This window comes from Somniosus microcephalus, chromosome 13, assembly GCF_052327205.1.
Source record: "Somniosus microcephalus isolate GS21.2 chromosome 13, FLI_Smic_1.0, whole genome shotgun sequence".
NCBI lineage: Eukaryota > Metazoa > Chordata > Chondrichthyes > Squaliformes > Somniosidae > Somniosus > Somniosus microcephalus.
The window spans coordinates 115,397,936-115,421,873 of NC_140999.1; the positions used below are offsets into that span (position 1 = coordinate 115,397,936).

The window sequence follows — 23,938 nt, forward strand, 5'->3', positions numbered from 1 at the left end:
GCTGGCTTGTAAATTCATTTCAGACATGAACAATTTAAATAATGGAGTAGGTACTAATCAAATGAAATATATTCTTGTCTCTCTTGGCTTCCCATGAGTTGCCTCATTGAGCTCTGAGCCCAGTGGTTAGGAAGTAAAGCTTCGAACCTGCTGCCATGTTTACTTCCGTTAAATAAAATGGATTTATATAAACACTGGATCATTGATTCTGTCACATCATAAAATCCAATGATCGCTGCTATTGTTGAAACAGTACAACCCTGCCAGACTCAATCCAACACTGCAGAGTGGGTTCAATGTGACAACACTTGAGCACGATGCACGAAGGGGAGGTGTTTTATTTCAACTTGTTTTGGGTTTGACCAGCCTTGTAGAACACCGCTGTATCATTACAAGTGACACCTTCCACATAGATGGCACCCTGAGTAACTCACCATCTTCAATATATAAATCTATAACATGCTTCTGGAAACTTGGAGATGCCTGATTTCATTCTCTTAACTGAAATTAAACCAGCACTATAAAGGCTAAACCTACATGTTGAGCCTTTGAAGTACTGGGTTGAGGGGCACAGAGATAGGGCCAGAAATTCGTGAACGGGGCTTGCCGCGCGTGCAAGCCCCGTATATGCACTTACCCGACGCTCCTGCCGCTCACCTCCAGGGACGCCTGGAATTGGTGTTTCAAAAAGAAGAATCCCGGGCAGCGTATGACGTCACGCCGCCCAGGAGTGCAGCCAGCGCGAAGCCTGGAGCGTGCAGTGCAAGTGAGACATGCCCCTTAAGGTCTCATTGTAGTAGGACACGCCCCCAATCTCTCCAAGCAGCTGCAGAGGACTTTGTAGTTACACAGCTGCAGGGAAAGTAAGTTATCTGCTATTTTATGAATGTTTTGTGAACTTTTATAAAATTTTAAAAACGTTTACATTATTTTGAAGAATCTGAAGTAGTTTTAAACAGAATTAAAGCAATTTAAAGACTTTTAAAAGCCCTAAAAGAATTTTTTTAATTCCATGTATTTATTTAGCAATGTCGTCGTCATACGTGTCTTCACACTGTTCCCTTTGGGGAACTGTATAAAGTGGTGGAAGGATTTATGGCCATGATTAACGCTCATTCCGTGACCGTAACCATCTTTGAACCAGCCATTAGGGCGGTTAGTCCTATGGCGGGAGGGTTTTACGGGCTCCCACAAAGCTATACAAGAAGGGGGGGCCACCCACACCCACGGACGCAAATATCCCACTGGATGTCAACCCAGAATTTAGAGCCGGAGCTCCGACTCCACTTGCCGGGACTGTCTGGAGCGGGGTTCGAAACCCTACCCTGATCTGGCCCAGCGGCGGGGATCCTACCGCTATGCCAAAGGCCCAATCCGATTAGCAACGTGAAATGGCTGGAATGAGCACAATTCACGGCATTAAAAGAACTCACAATTGAACTGATGATGACCTCAGCAATCTCCTCAAGGAGGTGGAGGCGCAGCGCCTGCTCATCATTGGTAATGAGAAGTCAAAGGCGCCGCAAAAAGGGCAGATGATAGCTTGGTCTTTCAAGTGGCAGCATAGGGCTCCAGTCACGGGGAGGGAAAAGGCGCAGGAAACGTATGGGTGTCACCTTTTGTGCGGAGTGGGCCTTTTGCGTAGCAGTAAGCATCCCCGCCGCTGGGCCAGAAGGAGTAGGGTTTCGAACCCCACTCCAGACAGTCCCGGCAAGTGGAGTCGGAGCTCCAACTATAAATTCTGGGTGGACATCCAGCGGGATACTTGCGTCCATGGGTGTGGGTGGCCCCCCCTCAGATGGGTTGTGGGAGCCCGTAAAACCCTCACGCCATAGGACTAACCACCCTAATGGCTGGTTCAAAGATGGTTACGGTCATGGAATGAGCGTTAATCACGGCCATAAATCCTTCCACCACTTCATACAGTTCCCGAAAGGGAACAGTGTGAGGACATGTACGACAATGACCTCTTGCGCAATGCACCTCCTTGGACCCTCAGTCGCAGATGCGAGCGGGCAAATTGTGCAATTGTTAAATTTTTCATTTTTTTTACATGTAAAATGTTGGCCCAGTAATTCCCTTCCAAATGCGCGAGTACGGTCGGGGTACTTACGCGTCTGGCCGGAGGAAATGCCGGTTTTCAGCATGCACAGCGCATGCGGGGAAAACCGGCATTTCCTGTCCTCTGAACGAAGGGGTTCAGAGGCAAAACGCGTGCGCAGTAAAATTCGCCGCTTTCATTCATGATTTCAGTGAGCTCAAGTCCTTACAACTTACACATGAAAAAAGCATGGGTACAGTTGCTCCAGAGGCTGCGGAGGAAGATATTTCTTATCGTGGAGCTTCTGAAAGTATGTATGTCTGTATATATTCCTTTGCGTGTTATGTATATATTCCTTTACTTATGTGTATGAATGTATTATTTAATTATGACTTTCAGAGAAAGTAACTTATTGGAAAATCATAATTAAAAACATACATTCATACACATTAGTAAAGGAATATCAAACATACATACATATACGTAAAGGAATATATGCGGACATACAATTACTTATTACTGATGAAAAGTTTCTTTCTTAAAAGTGCTGGCAATGTTACATTACTCATTTTAGAACACTCATTTTCACATTCCATTCACACAGCCACAATTGCTCCTTCTACCTACCGTTCTGAAAACCCGTTTAAAAAAAAAAAATTAAACTTTAAAACTTACTTAAAATTTCTTAAAATAACTTCCCTCCCTTTCCCAAACAAAAATATTGCCTTTCAGAAGCTCCACGATAAAATATATCTTCCTCCGCAGCCTTGGAACAACTTTACACCTGCTTTTTTCAAGTGTAACTTGTAAGGACTTACCCTCACTGAATCCATGAATTAAATCTACGAAGTTCACTGCGCAAGCGCTGCCTGTGCAGTCGCACGCGCTGTGCCTATGAACCCCTTCGTTCCGAGGTCTGGAAATGTCGGCGTTCCCCGCATGCGCTGTTCATGCTGAACGCCGGCATTTCCAACGGCCAGATGCGTGAGTACCCCAACCGTACTCACGCCTTTGGTCACGAATTTCTGGCCCATAATGATAAAAGATGAATCAGGTCCATTTTGCTCTGATTGCACCCCTGTGAAGCACCTTGGGATGTTTTACTATGTGAAAGGCGCTTTATAAATGCAAGTTGTTGTTCTAGGTGCAACATCAGTTGGTACTGGGTCAGTCACACAGTTGCTCTGCAGCAACTCGCCAAGGCTTCTTCAGCAGCATCTTCCAAACCCGCGACCTCTACCACCTAGAAGGACAAGGGCAGCAGGCGCATGGGAACACCATCACCTCCAAGTTCCCCTACAAGTCACACACCATCCTGACTTGGAAGTATATCACCGATCCTTCATCGTCGCTGGGTCAAAATCCTGGAACTCCCTACCTAACAGCACTGTGGGAGTACCTTCACCACACGAACTGCAACGGTTCAAGAAGGCAGCTCACCTCCACCTTCTCAAGGGCAACTAGGGATGGGCAATAAACGCTGGCCTTGCCAGCGACACCCACATCCCATGAATGAATAAAAAAAACACTCAGAAGTACAAGGGGATAGGAATGTTGGAGGACAAGTAACAGAGCCAAATAATGGCAGAAGCCAGAACCTTATGTCATCACAAGAAGGCACAACTTTCTTCTCTCCCTTTCAACTTCTAAAACAATTCCAGATCTATTGAAGGTGCAAAAAAGATTTACAAGGATGATACCTGAACTGAGAGGTTATAACTATCAGGAAAGATTGAACAGGCTGGGGCTATTTTCACTAAAAAAGAGAAGGCTGAGGGATGACCTAATAGAGGTCTTTAAAATTCTGAAGGGGTTTTTAAAGGGTAGATGTAGAAAAGATGTTTCCAATTGTGGGGGAGACCAAAACTAGCAGGGGGGGGATTAATATAAGATAGTCACTAATATATCCAATAAGTTCAGGATAAATTTCTTTAACCAGGGTGGTGAGAATGTGGAATTTGCTACCAATCGGTGTAGTTGAGGAAAATAACATAAATGCATTTAAGGGGAAGCTAGATAAGTACATTAGGGAGAAAGGGATAGAAGGGTATGATGATAGGGTGAGATGAAGTAAGGTGGGAGGAGGCTCGTGTGGAGCATAAACACCGGCATATGCCATTTGGACTGAACGGCCTATTTCTGTGGTGTAATTTGATGTAATTCTATGTAATTCTGTGCTTGTCTCAACTTCTTAGTTTCTCTTTGTTTTAATCAATACTACTGTGGTTATTGCTGTTCTGGACATTCCCGCTGAATCCCCAGTGCCATCTTATTAGTTCCTCTTGCTTCCTGCTAACTCACTGTGTTGAAATGAAGATTATTACATTATCTCTGTTCTAATTCATTTGTGAACCCCCCTGTTCTCCATTGCGTTTCCCTTCCTCTTACAGTCTATAGGCTTATAAAATTCAAGCTTGCTGTCCTGTACTCAATAACACTTGATTTACCTTATTTAGGTTTTTTTTTCCGACTTCAGTGACAGTCTTCACTTTGGCCCTGAACCCCTTGTCTTTAACTGAGGTTTCTCAATACAGGAAACTTTGGTTTATCTGGAGGTTAACTGTCCGGAATGCTCGATCCACTGGCAAAAATCAGGAGCCGTTTTGTTAGTTTTTTTTTCTTTTCGTTGCTTTTTTTTCACCAGTCAGGCTCTGCAAGGTCTCGCTGAAGCTGTTGCTAAGCTACAGAGATGCTTGCAAGGTATGGCCGACTGTTTAGAAGCTGTGGCAACAGGGTTTGTTGCCAGATACGGAGCTCAAAAGCTCCGTATGTTTCAACATTAGCACTGGTTTGTCCAGCAGTTTTGATGGGACGGCAACAGCTCGGTCCCGTCGGTGCCGGTTATCACAAAGTTTCCTGTAATGAAGAAGAAAAAGCAATTCGTCAGACTGAAGTTTTTCAGAATCCCCACCAGCTACACATATACTTCTGAACCCTTCCATTACTTACTTTATTAAATTATATTTTGAGATATGGGCATGACTGGCAAGACCAGCATTCATTGTCCACCCTTTCAATACAAGGGTGGCTTGCTAGGCAGAGGGGGATTAAGAGTCAATCACATTGGTGTGGGACTGGAATCATATATAGGCCAGGCTGGGTAAGGACAGCAGGTTTTCTTCCCTAAAAGACATTAGTGAACCAGTTGGATAGTTTCATGGTCACTTTTACTGATACCAGCTTTTATTTCTAGATTTTTTTTCAAATTCTGAAACTGTCATGGTGGGATTTGAACTCATGTTCTCTGGATTATCAGTCCAGGCCTTTGGATTACTGGTCCAGTAGCATAGCCACTACACTACTGTACTATACTGATGTTCTTCTGAACCCCTGTTAATTACTGAATTCTTCTGAACCCCATTAGTTGCTGAATTTATTCTGAACCTCCATTAGTTACAAAAGTTATTCTGAACCGCATTAGTTGCTGAATTTATTCTGAACTCGGCTGCCCATGTCCTAATTCGCACCAGGTCCTGTTCGCCCATCACCCTTGTGCTCGCTGACCGACATTGGCTCCCGGTTAAGCAACGCCTCGATTTCAAAGTTCTCATCCTTGTTTTCAAATCCCTCCATGGCCTCACCCCTCCCTATCTCTGTAATCTCCTTCAGCCCCACAACCCCCAAGATATCTACACTCCTCTAATTCTGCCCTCTTGAGCATCCCTGATTATAATCGCTCAACCATTGGTGGCCGTGCCTTCTGTTGCCAAGGCCCTAAGCTATGGAATTCCCTGCCTAAACCTCTCCACCTCGCTACCTCTCTTTCCTCCTTTAAGACGCGCCTTAAAACCTACCTCACCTGCCTAATTTCTCCTTATGTGGCTCGGTGTCAAATGTTTTGTCTTTTAATACTCCTGTGAAGCGCCTTGGGATGCTTTACTACATTAAAGGTGCGATATAAATACAAGTTGCTGGCCCAGATATTCCGATCGCAGGCCTCCCGCGGGCGGAGGGCTGCGATCTGGAAAAATCTGCGCCCTTACCTGAGGGCTCCCGGGAGGCGGACAGTTCCGCTGCTGGGCCTCTCCAAACTGCCGGTGTGCAGGGCCCACGTATCCCAGAGGCGCAGGTAGTTAGCAGCGTCCCTGGGATCACGTGGGCCATGGGGAGCCAATCAGAGAAGGGAATCTCCCTTCATACATTTGACAGGAAGACCTGTCAAATATATGAATGGAGATCACTCCCAAAACATAGTAAAACTTCAAATAATAGTTTTTAAAAATCACATTTTTAAAATGACCTGAAATTACATAAATTAACTATTTTAAACAAAATTTTAAGTTTTTGAAAAAAATAATTAAAGTTTTTAATAGGGCTAAAATTAAACTTACCTTTCTTTAAAGTATTTTTAAATGATAAATCAGTGGAAAATTATATTTTAAAAAACTTTTTTCAACTCTTATCCTGGTAAAAGCAGGCCTTACGCCTGCTTTTACCAGGCGCAAGAATTGTAAGTGTTTTCTGCGGGCGGAGGGTCTCCAGAAAGCTGAACTCTACCCCCGCAGAGGCCCTTCTCCCAGGCAGCCGGAGGATCTGTCAAGAGCTTTCTTGACAGATCAGAAATGCCGGTTTCCAGCGCATGCGCTGTGCATGCCTGAAACCAGCATTTCCAATATCCCTATGGGTGGGTACACAGCGCGTATCCACCCGTAGGGATCGGAATATCCGGCTTGTTGTTGTTGAGCCTCCGTTAGTTGCTAAATTTATTCTGAACCTCCATTAGCTACTGACCTTTAGAACAGATTATGTTTATTCTTTTACAAGTATGTATTGGGGGATAGAGTAAAAGAAATGTTTTCCAGGAAATGCTGATCGCTGGTTTTGAACTGTAGGTCTGCTTTGCTCACCCAAAAAAAATGAAAGGAAATCTTCACAGCAGCAGCACTCACCTGATCTCATCAAAGGGACAGTTACAGAAAACAAGGCATCTTTAAAGTCGTCAATGTCTTTGATTTTACACCTCAGGAATTGTTAAGAGCTGAGCAGAGCAGTGTTTAAATGGGATTAGACCTTTGATTGTTGATCTATGTCTTAATGCAGCTCTATGTCTCATTAGTGCTAAAGTAGACAGTGTCACACATATTTAAAATTCAGTATCGGCCTAGTAAATGAACTATTTGACCTATCACAGACTGCAGTCATTGTGTGTATTGATAGTATAAACATGCTGTTTTTGAATACATTTATGAGGTTGCTACACATAATAACCAGAGCAGATGTTATTTTTGGTAGAGAAGCGTTGAGTATGGTAACTACCTAATCTTTCGATTAGGCACTTTACAACCTATCGGCCTCAACATTGAGTTCAACAACTTCAGATTATAACCACCACTCCCATTTTTTCGCACAGCAGGTGCTGGTAATAGTTCTGCTGTTGCCATTTACACTTCCTCTGGACCTACCTTTTTTTTCTTTATTTGTTCCATTACCACCCCCTTTTGATCGCACCATCATCCCTTTTGTCATTTAATCACTCCCCCTATCACAGACCTTCCCTTTTGTACTTTCCTTCCTCAAGCCCTCCTGTTTCCCTGGCACTGTACTTGCTGATAAACTGTTAAATCTCTAACTTCTGAAGAAAGGTCATTGACCTGAAACATTAACTCTGTTTCTCTGTCCACAGATGCTGCCTGACCTGCTAAGTGTTTCCAGCAATTTCTGTTTTTATACTGGTTGAGGTCTTGTATGGGGTCTTCTTGTTGGAGAAAGGGGGGACAAAGAAGACGATGAGGAATTTTGTGATCATTAAGGAAAGGGATGTCAGTACAGGGTATTTGGAAATTTTGGATACTTAATCATAGCACTGCATTGGTGTAAAATTTTCCAGTTCCAATTCAACTATCTTTCCTGCCCATTTGAATGAGACTGCCCATTAGTGTTGAATTAAGGGTGGTTTTGTACCACATCCATGAATGCCATGGGATGTATTACAACCCAATCTCAATCAAATTTCCAAACATTCAGCAGATGGAGGAGCCATCCACCCCATTAATCTGGGCTGGATTTTAACTGGGATCCTGGGGGTAAAAGGCCAGTGTGTAACCCATTGCACTTATCCAGCTCTCAAAGTTAATGTCATGTAAATGTAGCTCATACTCTCAGCTGCTGTTATGAAAGAAAGAAATATTTGCATTTATATAGCGCCTTTCATGACCACAGGACATCCTAAAGCACTTTACAGTCAATGAAGTACTTTTGAAGTGTAGCCAATGTGGTAATGTAGGAAACGTGGCAACCAATTTACACACAGCAAGGTCCCACAAACAGCACTGCAACAATGACCAGTTAATCTGTGTTTTAGGTCTTGGTTGAGGGATACATATTGCCCAGGTCACCAGGGAGAACTCCCCTGCTCTTCTTCAAAAAAGTGCTATGGGATCTTTTACATCCACCTAAGAGGGCAGATTAGTTTAATATCTTATCCAAAAGACGGCACCTCTGACAGTGCAGCACTCCCTCAGTACTGCACTAGAGGGCTGGATTTTGTCAATGGGGAGCTTTTGGAGGCGGGACTCCCACTTGTCGGGTTTTAGTCCCGCCTCCATTGACTTGTGGCCAACCCACGCTATTTTCCCTTGATTGACCTTGTTAAGCTCGCCCAGCGGGCTTAGCAGGCCAATTAAGGGAAAGCCGGTTACAGGTGACGTCAGCGAGTGACGGCTCCGTGAAGCTGTCAAACACGGACAATCTGTCTTCTAACTTGAGTCCTTCTACTCAGACTCAGTTAGAGAGCTCTCCTGAGCAGAAAGCAGAGGCTGCAGCTTTTGACAGTTCAGCGGCCATTCTGCTTTCTGTGCCGGTGAGTTGAGGGACTCCTGAGACCTGAAGGGAGGAAACCTGCAGGAAGAAGTAAAGGTAAGTAAAACTTATTAAAACACTTTACACACAGCTCACACACTTACCTCTGCATACATGCACCCATCATTCACCTGAACACCGGACACCTCGACACCTCCGACCCCCGCAGACCCACGGCCCGCCTCGCTGACCCTGGCGTGGTTCAGAGCCGTCGGGAAGCCCACACATCAGGGCTGAAAATGGGGATTCTCAAAAAAACTGCCTGTTAGCTACCTGTTAACAGACAGTTAATTGGCATTAATCCCCTTCCCGCCTCGAGGAAACGGGACCCGGCAGGTTGGGGGCGGGATGGGTACCCGCCCCCAGATTCTGCCATTTTCCCAGCAGTCCCACTTCGAAACCCACCTCCCCAGGGCTGGCAAAATCGCCCCCAGAGTGTCAGCCTGGATTTTCGTGCTCAAGGTTCTGGAGTGGGGCTTGAACCCACAACCTCCATGACATGAGGTGAGAGTGCCACCAACTGAGCCATGGCTGTGGGATGAGGCTTGCTCCCCTCCTACATGTTGCTATTCATCTGACCAGATGGAAAACAGTGTACCACAGTAAACCCTGGCAAACAACTCTTGCGCACACACGAGCAGAGAATTATAATTAAGACTGTGCTCTGCTCTTTAGCAGATGCTGATATAAGATAACAGAGTGGCCCTGGGCTTTACAACTCATATGACTGTGCACAATCGTTCTGACGAGAAACCTTCTTTATTGCTTTTGATTTTTCCCTTTTATGTTCCGTTCCTCCATCCTCCTCCTGCGATTACTGACTTCCTTCCCCCTCCCCCGCTGGCCCCGTTCCCCCGTCCCCTCAGCTGCATTGCTTGGGAGGCAAGCAACCCATCAAAGACTCTTTCTTATTCGCAGGTTACTGAATGACAGGTTATAATGACATTTATCAAATGTACAGCTGTGGGTCGAATGTGTTTTGTGCTACGTGGGCCATTTTATACAGGAGCTATATCTATTCCCTCTGGTTTGCATTATAAGCCTAGAAAGTATTACCATGACATTGATGGGCAGATACTTAATGTGTTTATATGATGCTCACTGTTTCAAATTTTGAGTTAATCCACTTACAATAAACAGGTTAATTTCTCCATCAAAATAACAGAGGGAAAATGTCATATGAATGCTTTGTTTTTACCCACTAACAGTGGATTTCTAGGCTATAATCTCTCTCTTGGGCTTTACCTTAAATTCCCTTCTTCTGCCTTTTCAATCCTTCAGCTATTTGTCCAATTATTTTCTCTTTTGCCTTGCACCTACAGTAACTCATTCATTCCCAGAAACTCAGAGCTGTGCATCCCTCACCTCACTCAGCCTTCTCATCCTCCTTTAAAAAAATAAGGCTAGACAGGGCTAAATAGACTGGATGCAGGGAGGATGTTTCCCCTGGCTGGGGGGTCTAGAACGAGGGGTCACAGTCTCAGGATACAAGGTAGGACATTTAGGACTGAGATGAGGAGAAATTTCTTCACTCAGAGGGTGGTGAATCTGTGGAATTCTCTACCACAGACAGCTGTGGAGGCCAAGTCACTGAATATATTTAAGAAGGAGATAGATAGATTTCTAGACACAAAAGGCATCAAGGGGTATGGGGAGAGAAAGGGAATATGGTATTGAGATAGAGGATCAGCCATGATCATATTGAATGGCGGAGCAGGCTTGAAGGGCTGAATGGCCTTCTCCTGCTCCTATTTTACTATGTTCTATGTTTTCTAAGTTTGGCATCACTTAACCGCTATTCCTTGCTTTATCTCATTCTCAGTTCAAATCTTTTTCTATCTTCTGGGAGGTCCTGCACCCTAGGCCATGGTCCCTCACCCTGGTTTCTCAATAAAAGAAACATATTTCATGGAATTTCATTTTAAACTAATTTCCTATCACCTGATTTTTCTAGGAAACTTTACTGAAGAGTCTAGCTCTCAAATATTGTGTTGATATAGACCAAGGAATGGTCCAATAGGATGGCCTTCATAGGATACTCCTATATCCGCTATTTTGGCTGAGGTGTTTATCCATTTATTTTGAACGTGTTAACCCCTACATTAAAATAGTGGACAGGGGGATGCCTTTGGTAAGTCATTTCTGAGATTGAAGCCTTCGGTTAATATTGAAGCCAGCCTGGGAATTTTGAATTCATTCATAACTGGAAAGATTCTCAAGCTTTGATTAACTGTCTACTGCCCGTTCAATATCATTAAAAGAAAGTCCCAAAAAAGGAAAGAATGTTAGGCTATTGAAATGGATATCCGAGGCAGTCTAATGTAGGACTAAGCTATACTAAGCATTTTGACCAAGTGTGGCATGAAGGAGCCCCAGTAAAACTGAAGTCAATGGGAATCGGGGGGAAAACGCTCCACTGGCTGGAGTCATACCTAGTACAAAGGAAGATGGTTGTGGTGGTTGAAGGTCAATCATCACGGCCCCAGGACATCACTGCAGGAGTTCCTCAGGGCAGTGTCCTAGACCCAACCATCTTCAGCTACTTTTTTAATGATCTTCCCTCCAACATAAGGTCAGAAATGGGGATGTTCGCTGATGACTGCATAGTGTTCAGTGCCATTCGCAACTCCTCAGATAATGAAGCAGTCCATGCCCGCATGCAACAAGACCTGGACGACATTCAGGCTTGGGCTGATAAGTGGCAGGTAACATTCGTGCCACAGAAGTGCCAGGCAATGACTATCTCCAACAAGCAAGAGTCTAACCATTGCCCCATGACATTCAATGGCATTTCCATCACCGAATCCCCCACCATCAACATCCTGGGGGTTACCATTGACCAGAAACTTAACTGGACCAGCCACATAAATACTGTGGCAACAAGAGCAGGTCAGAGGCTAGGTATTCTGCAGTGAGTGTCTCACCTCCTGACTCCCCAAAGCCTTTCTACCATCTACAAGGCACAAGTAAAGAGAGTGATGGAATACTCTCCACTTGCCTGGATGAGTGCAGCTCCAACAACACGCAAGAAGCTCGACACCATCCAGGACAAAGCAGCCCACTTGATTGGCACCCCATCTACCACCTTAAACATTCACTCCCTCCACCACCAGCGTACCGTGACTGCAGTGTGTACCATCTACAAGATGCACTGCAGCAACTCGCCAAGGCTTCTTCGGCAGCACCTCACAAACCCGCGACCTCTTCCACCTATAAGGACAAGGGCAGCAATCGCATGGGAAAACCACCACCTCCAAGTTCCCCTCCAAGTCACACACCATCCTGACTTAGAAGTATATCGCTGATCCTTCATCGTCGCTGGATCAAAATCTTGGAACTCCCTACCTAACAGCACTGTGGGAGTACCTTCACCACAAGGACTGCAGCAGTTCAAGAAGATGACTCACCACCACCTTCTCAAGGGCAACTAGGGATGGGCAATAAATGCTGGCCTTGCCAGCGTTGCCCACATCCCAGGAATGAATAAAAAAGTGGATGAGCTACAAAGATCTACAATAGAATTTAGATCAGAACATGTATGAAAGTGAAGCCTCGAGTACATATTCAAGCATAAAACCCTAAAAGGCTCCTACTTAGATCCAGGCCACTCATTATTTCATAACGTACACACATTTCCTCACTTACATTTATTAAAAAAATGGCTGCCATTTTGTCAGTGGGCTGAATGTCCAGAAGAGGAGGTCAAAGAAACCTAATCTCACAGCATCACAGTGGATGTCTGCTGGGAGCCCATATTTCAGCAATATACACCAGGGTAGAGTTGCCACTCCTTTACGCTTGTTATATCAATGCAATCCGGGTGAAATGGGCTGAACCAGCATAAAAGATCGGGGAATTTTAAATGTAAGTGAGTTACGTCCATAAACATTTAGTTTCATGTTTTCCACAATCTTTTCCGCTGGTTCAAGATTCAACTCTCCTGTGTCAGGCCATGCCCACAAATCTGACCACGCATAAAACAAATTTTTTTTAAAAGCCCAGGAAGGTCCTCAGGTTCCATCCTTGGTCTGCACTAAGTCAGCTGATCTCAGCCAGAACAACCTATAAACATTAGATGAGAACAAGATGGTGTTGCGATATCCGCTGTGGTCACAAAGCTTGAGACATTCACTGTGTGGGCTCAAGTATAAAGGAAGGGACACTTGGTGAGCTACCAGTGGACTCCTGGCAACTGTGGAATCTAGCTCCAGCAAGAGTCAGCAGGAGAGAGGGGTAAAAACACTACGAGAAAAGAGATGAACGTCGGATACAATTTATACCTAATGGAGTTGGGAATGAAAAATAATCTTCATATGTTCAAGTGACAAAGAAAGAAAGGACTTGCATTTCCAAACAAAAGCAAAATACAGCGGATGCTGGAAATCTGAAATAAACACAGAAAATGTTGGAAGTACTCAGCAGGTCAGGCAGCATCTGAGGGGAGAAACAGAGTTACTGAGGAAGAAATTCCGATCCCTACGGGAAACCGGCATTTCCGATCTGTCAGACGCCTGCCCTGGAGCAGGGCCTCTGCGGGTGGAGCGTTCCGTTTTTTTGGAGACCCTCCGCCTGCAGAAAACACTTACAATTGTTGCGCTTGTAAAAGCAGGTGCAAGGCCTGCTTTTACCAGGCTAAGAGTTGAAGAAAGTAAAAAACAAAGTTTCCACTGATTTATCATTTTAAAGTACTTTAAAGAAAGGTTAGTTTATTTTTAGCCCTGTTAAAAACTTTAATTATTTTTTTCAAAAATGTAAATTTTGTTTAAAATAGTTAATTTACGTAATTTATACTCATTTTAAAAATGTGATTAAAAAAAAATTTATTTGAAGTTTTACTTATGTTTTGGGGGTGATCTCTATTTATAGATTTGACAGGTCTATGAATGGAGATTCCCTGCTCTGATTGGCTCCCCATGGCCCACGTGACCCGAAGGATGCTGCAAACTACCTGTGCCCCTGGGATACGCGTGCCCTGCACACCGGCAGTTTGAAGAGGCACAGCAACAGAACTCTGTGCCTCCCAGGAGCCCTCCGGTCCAGGTGGAGATTTTTCCAAATCGCAGCTCTCCACCTGCGGGAGGGCTGCGAACGGAATTTCTGGGCCGTAACGTTTCAGGCCGAAGACCTTTCATCAACTTGAAACGTTAACTCTGTTACTCTCTCCTCAGATGCTGTCTGACCCGCTGAGTATTTCCAGCATTTTCTGTTTTTATTTCTTGCATTAATATAGCACCTTTCACCACCTCAGGATGTCTCAAAGCGCTTTACAGCCAATGAAGCACTTTTTTGAAGTTTAAGACTGAAGGCTTTTATTAAGTAAGAATCCTGGCAGAGTTAACAGAGTTCATCATCGACCGAGCCCTTGGTAGAACATACCAGAAGAGGGGCGGGGCCAGGGGGGAGCATTAGTGGTTCCCCCCGGTGGAACATTCCAGACATTACAAGTACAAGTACAAATATCAGAACACAGTTATTTCATCACATTCACCCCCTGCTATAGATTCAGTCTGTCAGGAGGTCTGATAATCCTCTGGGAACGATGTAACTCTTGCTGAGGCTCCTCCCGGAGTACTAACTCCGGTTCATTCGAATTCCCAGAATCATCAGTATTTTCCACACTGAGGGTTTGTGTCTCTGAAGGTCCAATACCACGATTGAAAACTCTACTCTCAGAGTCGAACTCTTTTCGAGCTCCAGCAGGTGCAAGATCTTTAATAGAGACCGTATCCTCTCGCCCATCCGAATATTGAATATACGCATACTGGGGATTAGCATGGAGGAGTTGTACTTCCTCCACCAGTGGATCAGTCTTGTGGCCTCTCACATGTCTGCGCAACAACACAGGGCCCGTGGTCATCAACCATGTGGGTAACGATACTCCATTAGTAGCTTTTCTAGGAAAACTAAACATCCTTTCATGAGGGGTGGCATTCGTCGCTGTACACAAAAGAGACCTTATGGAATGCAGCACGTCTGGCAGGACATCCTGCCAGCAAGAGGTCGGCAGGCTTCGTGACTTCAGAGACAGTATGATAGCCTTCCACATTGTCGCATTTTCTTTCTCGACCTGCCCATTACCACGAGGGTTATAGCTGGTAGTTCTACTCGTTGCAATCCCCTTCGATAGCAAAAACTGTCGTAATTCTTCGCTCATAAAGGAAGAACGCCTATCACTATGTATATAGTTAGGCTTGCTGAACAAGGAAAACAGTTGGCAGAGGCATTTAATTACAACAGCACTAGTCACATCCGGACAGGGGATAACAAAAGGGAACCGAGAGCACTCGTCTATAATATTAAGAAAATAGACAGTACGGTCGCTCGATGGAAGGGGACCTTTAAAATCGAGACTCAAACGCTCAAATGGTCGAGTTGCTTTAATAAGATGAGCTGGCTCGGACGGCTTATAGAAGCGGGGTTTGCATTCAGCACAAACATGACAGGTTCTGGTCATTGTCCGGACCTCCTCAATAGAGTAGGGTAGATTGTGGGACTTAATGAAGTGGTTCATTCTGGTAACCCCAGGGTGGCAGAGTGCGTCGTGGAGACTTTGAAGCTTATCTGTACCTAAACTAGCACATACTCCTCGTGACAAAGCATCCGATGGCTCATTAAATACTCCAGGCCTGTACTGAATATCATAGTCATATGTTGACAGTTCTATTCGCCATCTTAAAATCTTATCATTTTTGATCTTGCCTCTCTGCTTAGTGTTGAACATAAAGGCCACGGATCGCTGGTCAGTAATGAGCGTAAAACGTTGGCCAGCGAGATAATGTCTCCAATACCTGACTGCTTCAATAATTGCCTGTGCCTCCTTTTCCACTGAAGAATGTCGAACTTCTGGTCCTTGCAATGTACGAGAGAAGAAAGCTACTGGTCTACCAGCTTGGTTAAGAGTTGCTGCCAACGCAAAATCAGATGCATCACTTTCCACTTGAAAAGGGATCTTCTCATCCACGGCACATACCACTGCCTTCTCAATGTCCCGTTTGATAGCGGAAAAGACGTCGACTTAATAAGAGGTCGGACTTTATCTGAGTAGCTAGCCACCCACTGGGCATAGTACGAGAAGAATCCCAGACACCTTCTTAAAGCTTTTACAGTGTGAGGTAAAGGTAATTCCTTAAGTGGGCATAATCTTTCAGGGTCTGGCCCGATTACCCCATTCTCCACAACGCAACCAAGAATACACAAACGTGTAGTATTGAAGGTACACTTGTTTTCGTTGTAGGTCAGGTTTAACCTCTTTGCAGTCTCTAGGAACTTCGTAAGATTTTGATCATGCTCCCGTTGGTCACGCCCACAGATGGTAACATTGTCCAGGTACGGGAATGTTGCTTCCAATGCGTATTCATCCACCATACGATCCATCTCCCGTTGGAAGACGGATACCCCATTCGTCACTCCAAAGGGCACCCGAAGGAATTGGTACAGGCGCCCATTAGCTTCGAAGGCCGTATAAGGTCGGTCTTCTATTTTGATGGGGAGTTGATGGTAGGCAGACTTTAAATCAATGGTGGAGAACACGCGGTACTTATAAAGTCTGTGGGTTGTATAGCGAAGTAATACACAGACTACAAGAGTAACTTAAACAGGACTTTACTATTCGAAGGTCAGGGCGAATCTGCCCAATAAATTCTGCCACAGCACTTATATACCGGTGTGGTCACCGTCGGTATTACAGTATACAGCAGCCAGGATAAAGTAGTGCCACACCTAAAATAGTTCTCTTAAAGGTGGACGGTTACATACAATAGTTCTCTTAAAGGTAGAACAGTTACATACACTACAATCCTCCCTTTTTAGCTTACAACATACTTATTCCCCATTAACATAACATCATAACATATCCAACTTCATGTTACAACAATTCACAGAGGTAGTCTCTGCGGAAACAGTTCACAGATTCAGTCTCTGCGGGAAACAGTTCACAGATTCAGTCTCTGATCTTCTTGACTCGGTCCGGACCACGCCTCCGTGGTGTAGTCGGGTCACCTTGCTAGAGGGACTCATCCCATAGTCCTTCCCTAGACTTAACAGCTTTACTTCCATCACTTCTGAACCAGCATTGCTGACTTTTTTAAAACAAACAAAAAACAGTTGGATTGCCTTGGGAAATTTTCCTACTTTCCAACTGATTTGGCTCCATTCGGGGGACCACGTGTGTGATCGGGTAGAGGTAATAATGGTTCAGATGGTTATCATCTTCTGCTTCGTCTTTTCCTTTTTTGCTTCTTGGAGACTCTCGGGGCTCCATTGTCAGCTGCCAGCTGTAACGCCACCATCTCCCTATGTTCCTTAGACTTTAAGTGATTCATCCTGATTTCGGCACTTTGGGAGTTCTCGGCACAAGCTGGGCAGACCAGGTCCTCGTAATATTCAGTGTCACTCAACAGATCATGGTAATATTCGGTGTCGTCCTGAGCTAGGCCAGCGAGAGGGTCTTCTATTTCCTCCTTACCCAGCTGGACGTTAGCCGACTTTTGTTCCAAATCCCAACATCTGTCCTGAAGAGACTTCATCATGCGTTCAGATTCATCCCGCTTTTTCTGGGCTTCCTGCAAGTCTTTTACTAATGACCTCATTTGTGATTTCAATACTTCAACTTCATTCAAAGATTGATTGATCGGACTATTCAATCCCTCTACTGAAGTAGCTGTTTCAGTATTCTGTTGTTCTACATTGCCGTGCGTCAGCGTACTTTTGGCATCCAAGGGCTGTTCTGCTGCAGACTTCTCAGTCTGGGTTGCCACCTCAGCTCTTCCAATGACTTTTGAGAGCTCCCTTCCCTTTGAAGATTGAGGCTCGTATTTAAGTTTTTCCCATTTTAGAGTTTTATCCCTCAGCATATGAATGAGTTGGCTGACTGTTAACTCTTCTGCCATCATCCCTTTTCCATTAACTACAGGGCTGTTTATAACCTTGCCCTGGAGGAGTTGGCTGACTGTTAACTCTTCTGTCCTCATCCCTTTTCCATTAGCTGCAGGGCTGTTTAGAACCTTGTCCTGGGGCTCCTTTGCTGCTTCTACTTCGCCATCATCCGCAGCCCCCATCATTCGAATTTCCACTAATGAATCGTCCGGTGATGCTGCACCCAACTTCAGTAGGAGCTCGGAAGTCATGTCGACCAACTCAGCTTTTTCTGCCTGCAACCTGCTAACCAGCGCCTTCAGTTGCGGCACATCTTGTTCCACCGGATTGGAGCACGCCCCTTCAGAAGCCGAATCAGCTTTGATTCGTTTGGCCTCCTCGTGCAGACGGTTTGTGTGCTCCTGCTCCCTTTTCTTCCCCAGCTGCTTCTGTTGTCTTTCCAGATTCTCCCATTCGGTATCATAGAACTTTTTCATTGCTTTCATCTCTTGCTCGAGACGGCAATTCAATTGTTCTAATTGCTGTCGTAATCTGAAATAAGTTTGCGTTCGAGCTCGATGTTCCTCAGTAATATATATGTCTGTAACTTGAACAGACTCAGAATTCTCTGTCAAGCTATGTTGTTGTTGTTCAGAGGAATTCTGTTCTGAAGCTTTGTTCTCCTCTGGAGCATAAGCCTTTATGCCCACATTCGTTCTACCAACCTTAGTCAGCAAGTTCATTTTAGACTTGTCTTTCATGCTTGGGCTGGTCTTATCGTCATCCGTTTCAGAGTCTGAGCTGATTGTCTGCCCCGAGTCCTCACTCGTTATTGCTTTGAGGTAGTGCCATTCCATGTCTATTTTCTTGATCCACTCCCATCCTAGAAGTGGTGGTCCTCCCTCAGGTAGTACGTATAAGTCCATTCCGGGGTGTTCTTTGCCCCTGTCTCTCACCTTGACTCTTATCTTTCCCATGGGGTATACTTTATGCCCCGTGTATGTCTGCAATACGAACTTGGTATCTCTCAAGGGTATATGTGAGAATAGCCGGTTGTAATCCCTTCGATTTATGACTGATAGGGCTGATCCAGTGTCCAGTTCCATTCTCACTTTGACTCCGGCTATTTTTAGCATGACCCAGATAGTTTGTAGGTCAGCTTCCTTACTCACATTATGAATTCTCAGACTACCCAGTTCCTGGCCGCTTGGGTCTGAATCCGAATTCTGTTCATCTGAACTCTTCTCAACCACCTTGTGTACTTTGTTGTACTTTTCCTGTGATGGCTTTTTTTTTTGGTTGTTGGTCTTCTTCCCTGACCGGCATACTTTGGCTATGTGACCCAGTTTGCCACATTTCCTACAGTCCTGGTTTTTAAACCAGCATTGGTTCTGGTCGTGTGTTGTCTTCCCACAACGATAACATTTCGTTGCACCCGAAGTAATTTGATCCACACTGAGGACCGTTGCCTTCAGCTGCATTTCCGCAGTTCCTTTCGCTGCGGCTTCGTGTGATGCTGCAATAAGGACAGCCCTATCCAGTGTAAGGTCGTTCTCTTCGAGCAGTCGCTTTTGCGTTCCTTCCTTCGACAACCCGCACACGAACTTGTCTCGCAATGCCTCTGTCAGATTTCCTCCAAACTGGCAGTATTTCGCTAGCCTACGCAGTTCGACCAAGTATTCCGCGTTGCTTTCCTCTTTCCGTTGCGTTCTCGCATAAAATTTGAATCGTTCCGCCAACATCAGCGGTGTGGGGTTCAAGTGATCCTTCAGAACAGCAACAATATTATCGAAGGTTTGATCCGCCGGTTTAACTGGTGCTAGAAGATGCTTCAATAGCCCGTATGTCTTCGCCCCCATCGAGTTTAGCAAGGTTATAGCTTTATCATCATCCTCTATTTTATTGGCCTCACAATATATCTCAATGCGTTCTACATACGTGGCCCAATCTTCTACCTCGGAATCGAAATTGTTGATGTTACCACGCTTAGGCATCTTCACCTCCCTGATAAACAACAACGAAATATTTCTTTAACTCTTTTTTTTTCCAAGATGGCGGTTTCCCCGCGCTTATCTTCTTTCCCCACCCCTTTCAAAATGGCGGTACCAGCTTCTGTCTTTTTCTCTGCCTACTGGCGGCTTCCCGCGGTTTCCCGCGCTTATCTTCTTTCCCCGCCCACTTTCAAGATGGCGGTTCCCGCTTTTCTTCCCCTGGCGGGAGGGGTAAGCTTTTCCCTCGGGCGACAGCCGCTGGCTTTCGGGGTTCGCAGCCTGCTCTTTGGCTTCAGCGTGTTCCCTTCTCTCGGCCGGGCAACCGGCTCTGGGTACAACCCGTTGACAGCGAACGGTCTCAGCCGCTGGCTGGATCTCGCTCAGTCTCCCTCGCTCGGGCTCTGTCTCTCCCGCTCGCGCGGCTCTCGCTCGCTCTCTCTCGGGCTCTGTCTCTCCCGTTCGCGCGGCTCTCGCTCGGGCTCTGTCTCTCCCGCTCGCGCGGCTCTCAATCGCGCCTCCCAGCCCTCTCGCAGTCCGGTGCTTCCCTCCCCGGCTGCGGCTGAGTTCTCCGCGATTTATTTATTTTATCTCTTCCCGCGCCTTACGATCCCGGTCGCAGCGCTTCGTGGCCTCGGTCACTGTCCGACCTTTTTCACCCAATCGCTCCTCCCAGCCTCTCGCAGTCCGGTGCTTCCTCCCCGGTTGCGGCTGCATTCTCCGCGGTTTATTTATTTTTATCTCTTCCCGCGCCTTACGATCCGGTCGCAGCGCTTCGTGGCCTCAGTCACTGTCTGGCCTTTTTCACCCCAATCGCGCCTCCCAGCTTCTCGCAGTCCGGTGCTTTCCTCCCCGGCTGTGGTTGAGTTCTCCGTGGCTTATTTATGTTTATATCTTCCCGCGCCTTACGATCCCGGTCGCAGCGCCTCGTGGTCGCGGTATTTGTCCGGCCTTTTTCGCCGTCGCGGTCTAGTCGTCTCACGACGCTCCCCAGCCCGCTTGTACCGCGGCTTCTGCTCCACGCTGCCCCAGTCTCAGCGCCTCTGGGCCCGACTTCTGTCCGGCTCCTTTCCCCCTCGACCGTGGTCGAGTGCACCGCCCTTATCCTCCGTTTATTTGTTTCTATTTTCCCTTTACTCACAGTCACCGTGGCCGACTTGCTTCTCGTGTTGATCGGCTCACTCACCACCGTGGCAGAAGGGACAATCCGTGCCTGTTGCTGATGGAGGACTTCGTGTTTGAAATCTTCCTCCTTTCTTGGTCTGCAGACTCGAGTTTTCTCTCAGCAAAACGACGAGGGCGGGTGCCTCTTCTCAACGCTCATTTACTTCTTCAGAAGTATTGTTGCCGCAGGGTAAGATCGAACTCATCGCCACTGTAAAGTCTGTGGGTTGTATAGCGAAGTAATACACAGACTACAAGAGTAACTTAAACAGGACTTTACTATTCGAAGGTCAGGGTGAATCTGCCCAATAAATTCTGCCACAGCACTTATATACCGGTGTGGTCACCGTCGGTATTACAGTATACAGCAGCCAGGATAAAGTAGTGCCACACCTAAAATAGTTCTCTTAAAGGTGGACGGTTACATACAATAGTTCTCTTAAAGGTAGAACAGTTACATACACTGCAGTACTGAGCTATCTGGTTCACCATCTCAGAAATATGAGGCAAAGGATAGGCGTCTAATTGGGTATACAAGTTTATAGTCTGGCTATAATCGACCACAAGTCTTTTCTTCTCATTAGTTTTAACCACCACCACCTGGGCACGCCACGGGCTACCACTGTGTTCGATGATTCCCTCCTGTTGAAGCCTTTCCACTTTCTCTTTTATAAATGTTTTATCTTCTGAACTATACCGTCGACTCTTAGTCGCTATAGGTCTACAATTAGGAGCAAGGTTCGCAAACAAAGAAGGCGGACTTACGTTTAAAGTAGAAAGGCCGCAGACTGTGAGTGGAAGCTGAGATCCACCATACTTAAGGGTAACGCTCTCATGCTGACACTGGAAGTCCAAGCCTAATATTAAGTTCACACACAACTGAGGTAATATGAGGAGTTTAAAGTCCTTATACTCCGTATCCTTAACGGTCAATGTGACTTTACAATATCCAGTTACCTCCGAAGTAAGGGATTTGGACGCCATCACAATTTCACTTCGAGTAGGATACACCTTCAATGAACAGGAGTTAACAAGGTTAGGGTGTATAAAACTTTCAGTACTGCCACAGTCTATCAAACACCCAGTAGGACGACCATTAATCTTGATGTCCATCATAGATTTTGACAAGGAACACGGTATGGTCTGGTCAACCGTAGCCGAGGCTAGAGTAAAACGATAGGCGGCAGCAGAGAAGACCTCGGGTACAGGATTACCCTTACACACTTTACTAAAATGTCCCCGTTTCTTACATTTAAAACAGGTAGCCTCTCTGGCTGGGCAACTTTGCCTGGGGTGTTTAGATTGGCCACAAAAATAACACTTAGACCCATGGGGCACAGCCGCAACAATAGGATTAAGTGGGGGCTCCATTGGTGTTATGGATGCCTCCATACTCGGAACACACGAGGCTGAGAGAGATGCATGGGCTGTTGCATACACTTCTGAATTCTTCTGGGCTACATCTAACGATTGAGCAGCAGCGACGACCGTTTTTAAAACTAACGAGTCGTTCTCGAGGAGTCTCTGGCTAATATAATTAGATCGGAGGCCAGATATGAAAGAATCGCGGATGGCTTCTTCCTGATACACTATGGCAGAGACAGCCTTGTAGTTGCAACCCTTAGCCAAAGCCTTAAGGTCCTGCAGGAAATCGTCCAGAGATTCCTCGGGTAATTGCCTGCGAGTAGACAGGAGATACCTGGCGTATACTTCATTAACCGACTTAAGGTACTGGGCTTTAAGAGCTGCGAGGGCCTCTTCATATGTAGTAATATCTTCAATTATAGAGTAAGTTTGATGACTTACCAAGTTGGTTAGAAGACCCAACTTGTTAACCGGCGAATCGAACGATGCGATGAAGTGTTCAAAACATCGCAGCCAATGCGTAAATTTCTTCGACGCGTCTGCTGAATGCGGATCGATATCCAGATGCTCTGGTTTCAAAAATCGATCCATCTTCCAAAAGTTGTTACTTAATAAAATTGATGTGCCAAATAACTGCCCGAATCCGTGAAGTTAAAGTTTAAGATTGAAGGCTTTTATTAAGTAAGAATCCTGGCAGAGTTAACAGAGTTCATCATCGACCGAGCCCTTGGTAGAACATACCAGAAGAGGGACGGGGCCAGGGAGGAGCATCGGTGGTTCCCCCCGGTGGAACATTCCAGACATTACAAGTACAAGTACAAATATCAGAACACAGTTATTTCATCACAACAGCCAATGAAGCACTTTTTTGAAGTAGACTCACTGTTGTAATGTAGGAAACACAGCAATCAATTTGTGCACAGCAAGGTCCCACAAACAGCAATGTGATAATGACCAGAAAATCTGTTTTTAGGTGCTGATTGAGGGATAAATATTGATCAGTACACCGGGGAGAACTCCCCTACTCATCTTCAAATAGTGGCACAGGATCTTTTATATCCACCTGAGAGGGCAGACAGAGCCTCAGTTTAACATCTCATCCGAAAGACGGCACCTCCAACAGTGCAACACTTGCTCAGTACTACACTGGTGTGTCAGCCTGGATTTTGTGCTCAAGTCTCTGGAGTGGAACTTGAACCCAGAACCTTCTGACTCACAAGGCAAGAGTGCTACCACTTTTTTTTTAAATATACTTAATTGAACATTAGGAACATTTACAACATCGTGATCATTTCATTGTATCATACAAATCAATTCCGCCACTCTGCACAGCCATTCCGCCCCCACATTTTAACATCAAAACCTGAAGTTTAATTTGTCTCCTGTAACATATATTAATCGATTGTACTTTAAAAATTGATTGTAAAATACTATCTTTAAATTATTTTCTGAATAAAACATCCACAGAGCCTTATAATGATCTTTTAGCTTATATTTAAAATACACATTTAGATTGATTCTCCTCCCCTTAAAAAACAGAGCATTCCTTCTTTGCACAATCACGAATCTAGCCAAACTGAACATTAAATTAATTGCCACTCTGCTAGACTCGGGCAGACTCTCCTGCAATTCGCATCTCAAAATTGAGTCCCACGGGATTCCCATTCTCGCTCTTCGGTCCCCACCCAGCAAAAAAACTTCACACAACTGTTGAACATGGTACTTAAAG

General features: G+C 45.4%; 1 protein-coding gene and 1 long non-coding RNA gene across 2 annotated transcripts in view; one reads left to right on the forward strand and one right to left on the reverse strand.

Moving 5' to 3' along the window:
• Positions 1-23,938, reverse strand: part of cdh22 (cadherin 22) — a 1,314,714-nt gene that overhangs the window by 644,709 nt on the left and 646,067 nt on the right. The gene's annotated exons all lie outside the window — the stretch shown is intronic.
• Positions 667-4,369, forward strand: LOC147108560 (uncharacterized). Its single transcript, XR_015080607.1, has 2 exons — positions 667-863; positions 3,186-4,369. It is a non-coding gene; the product is annotated as an uncharacterized LOC147108560 (long non-coding RNA).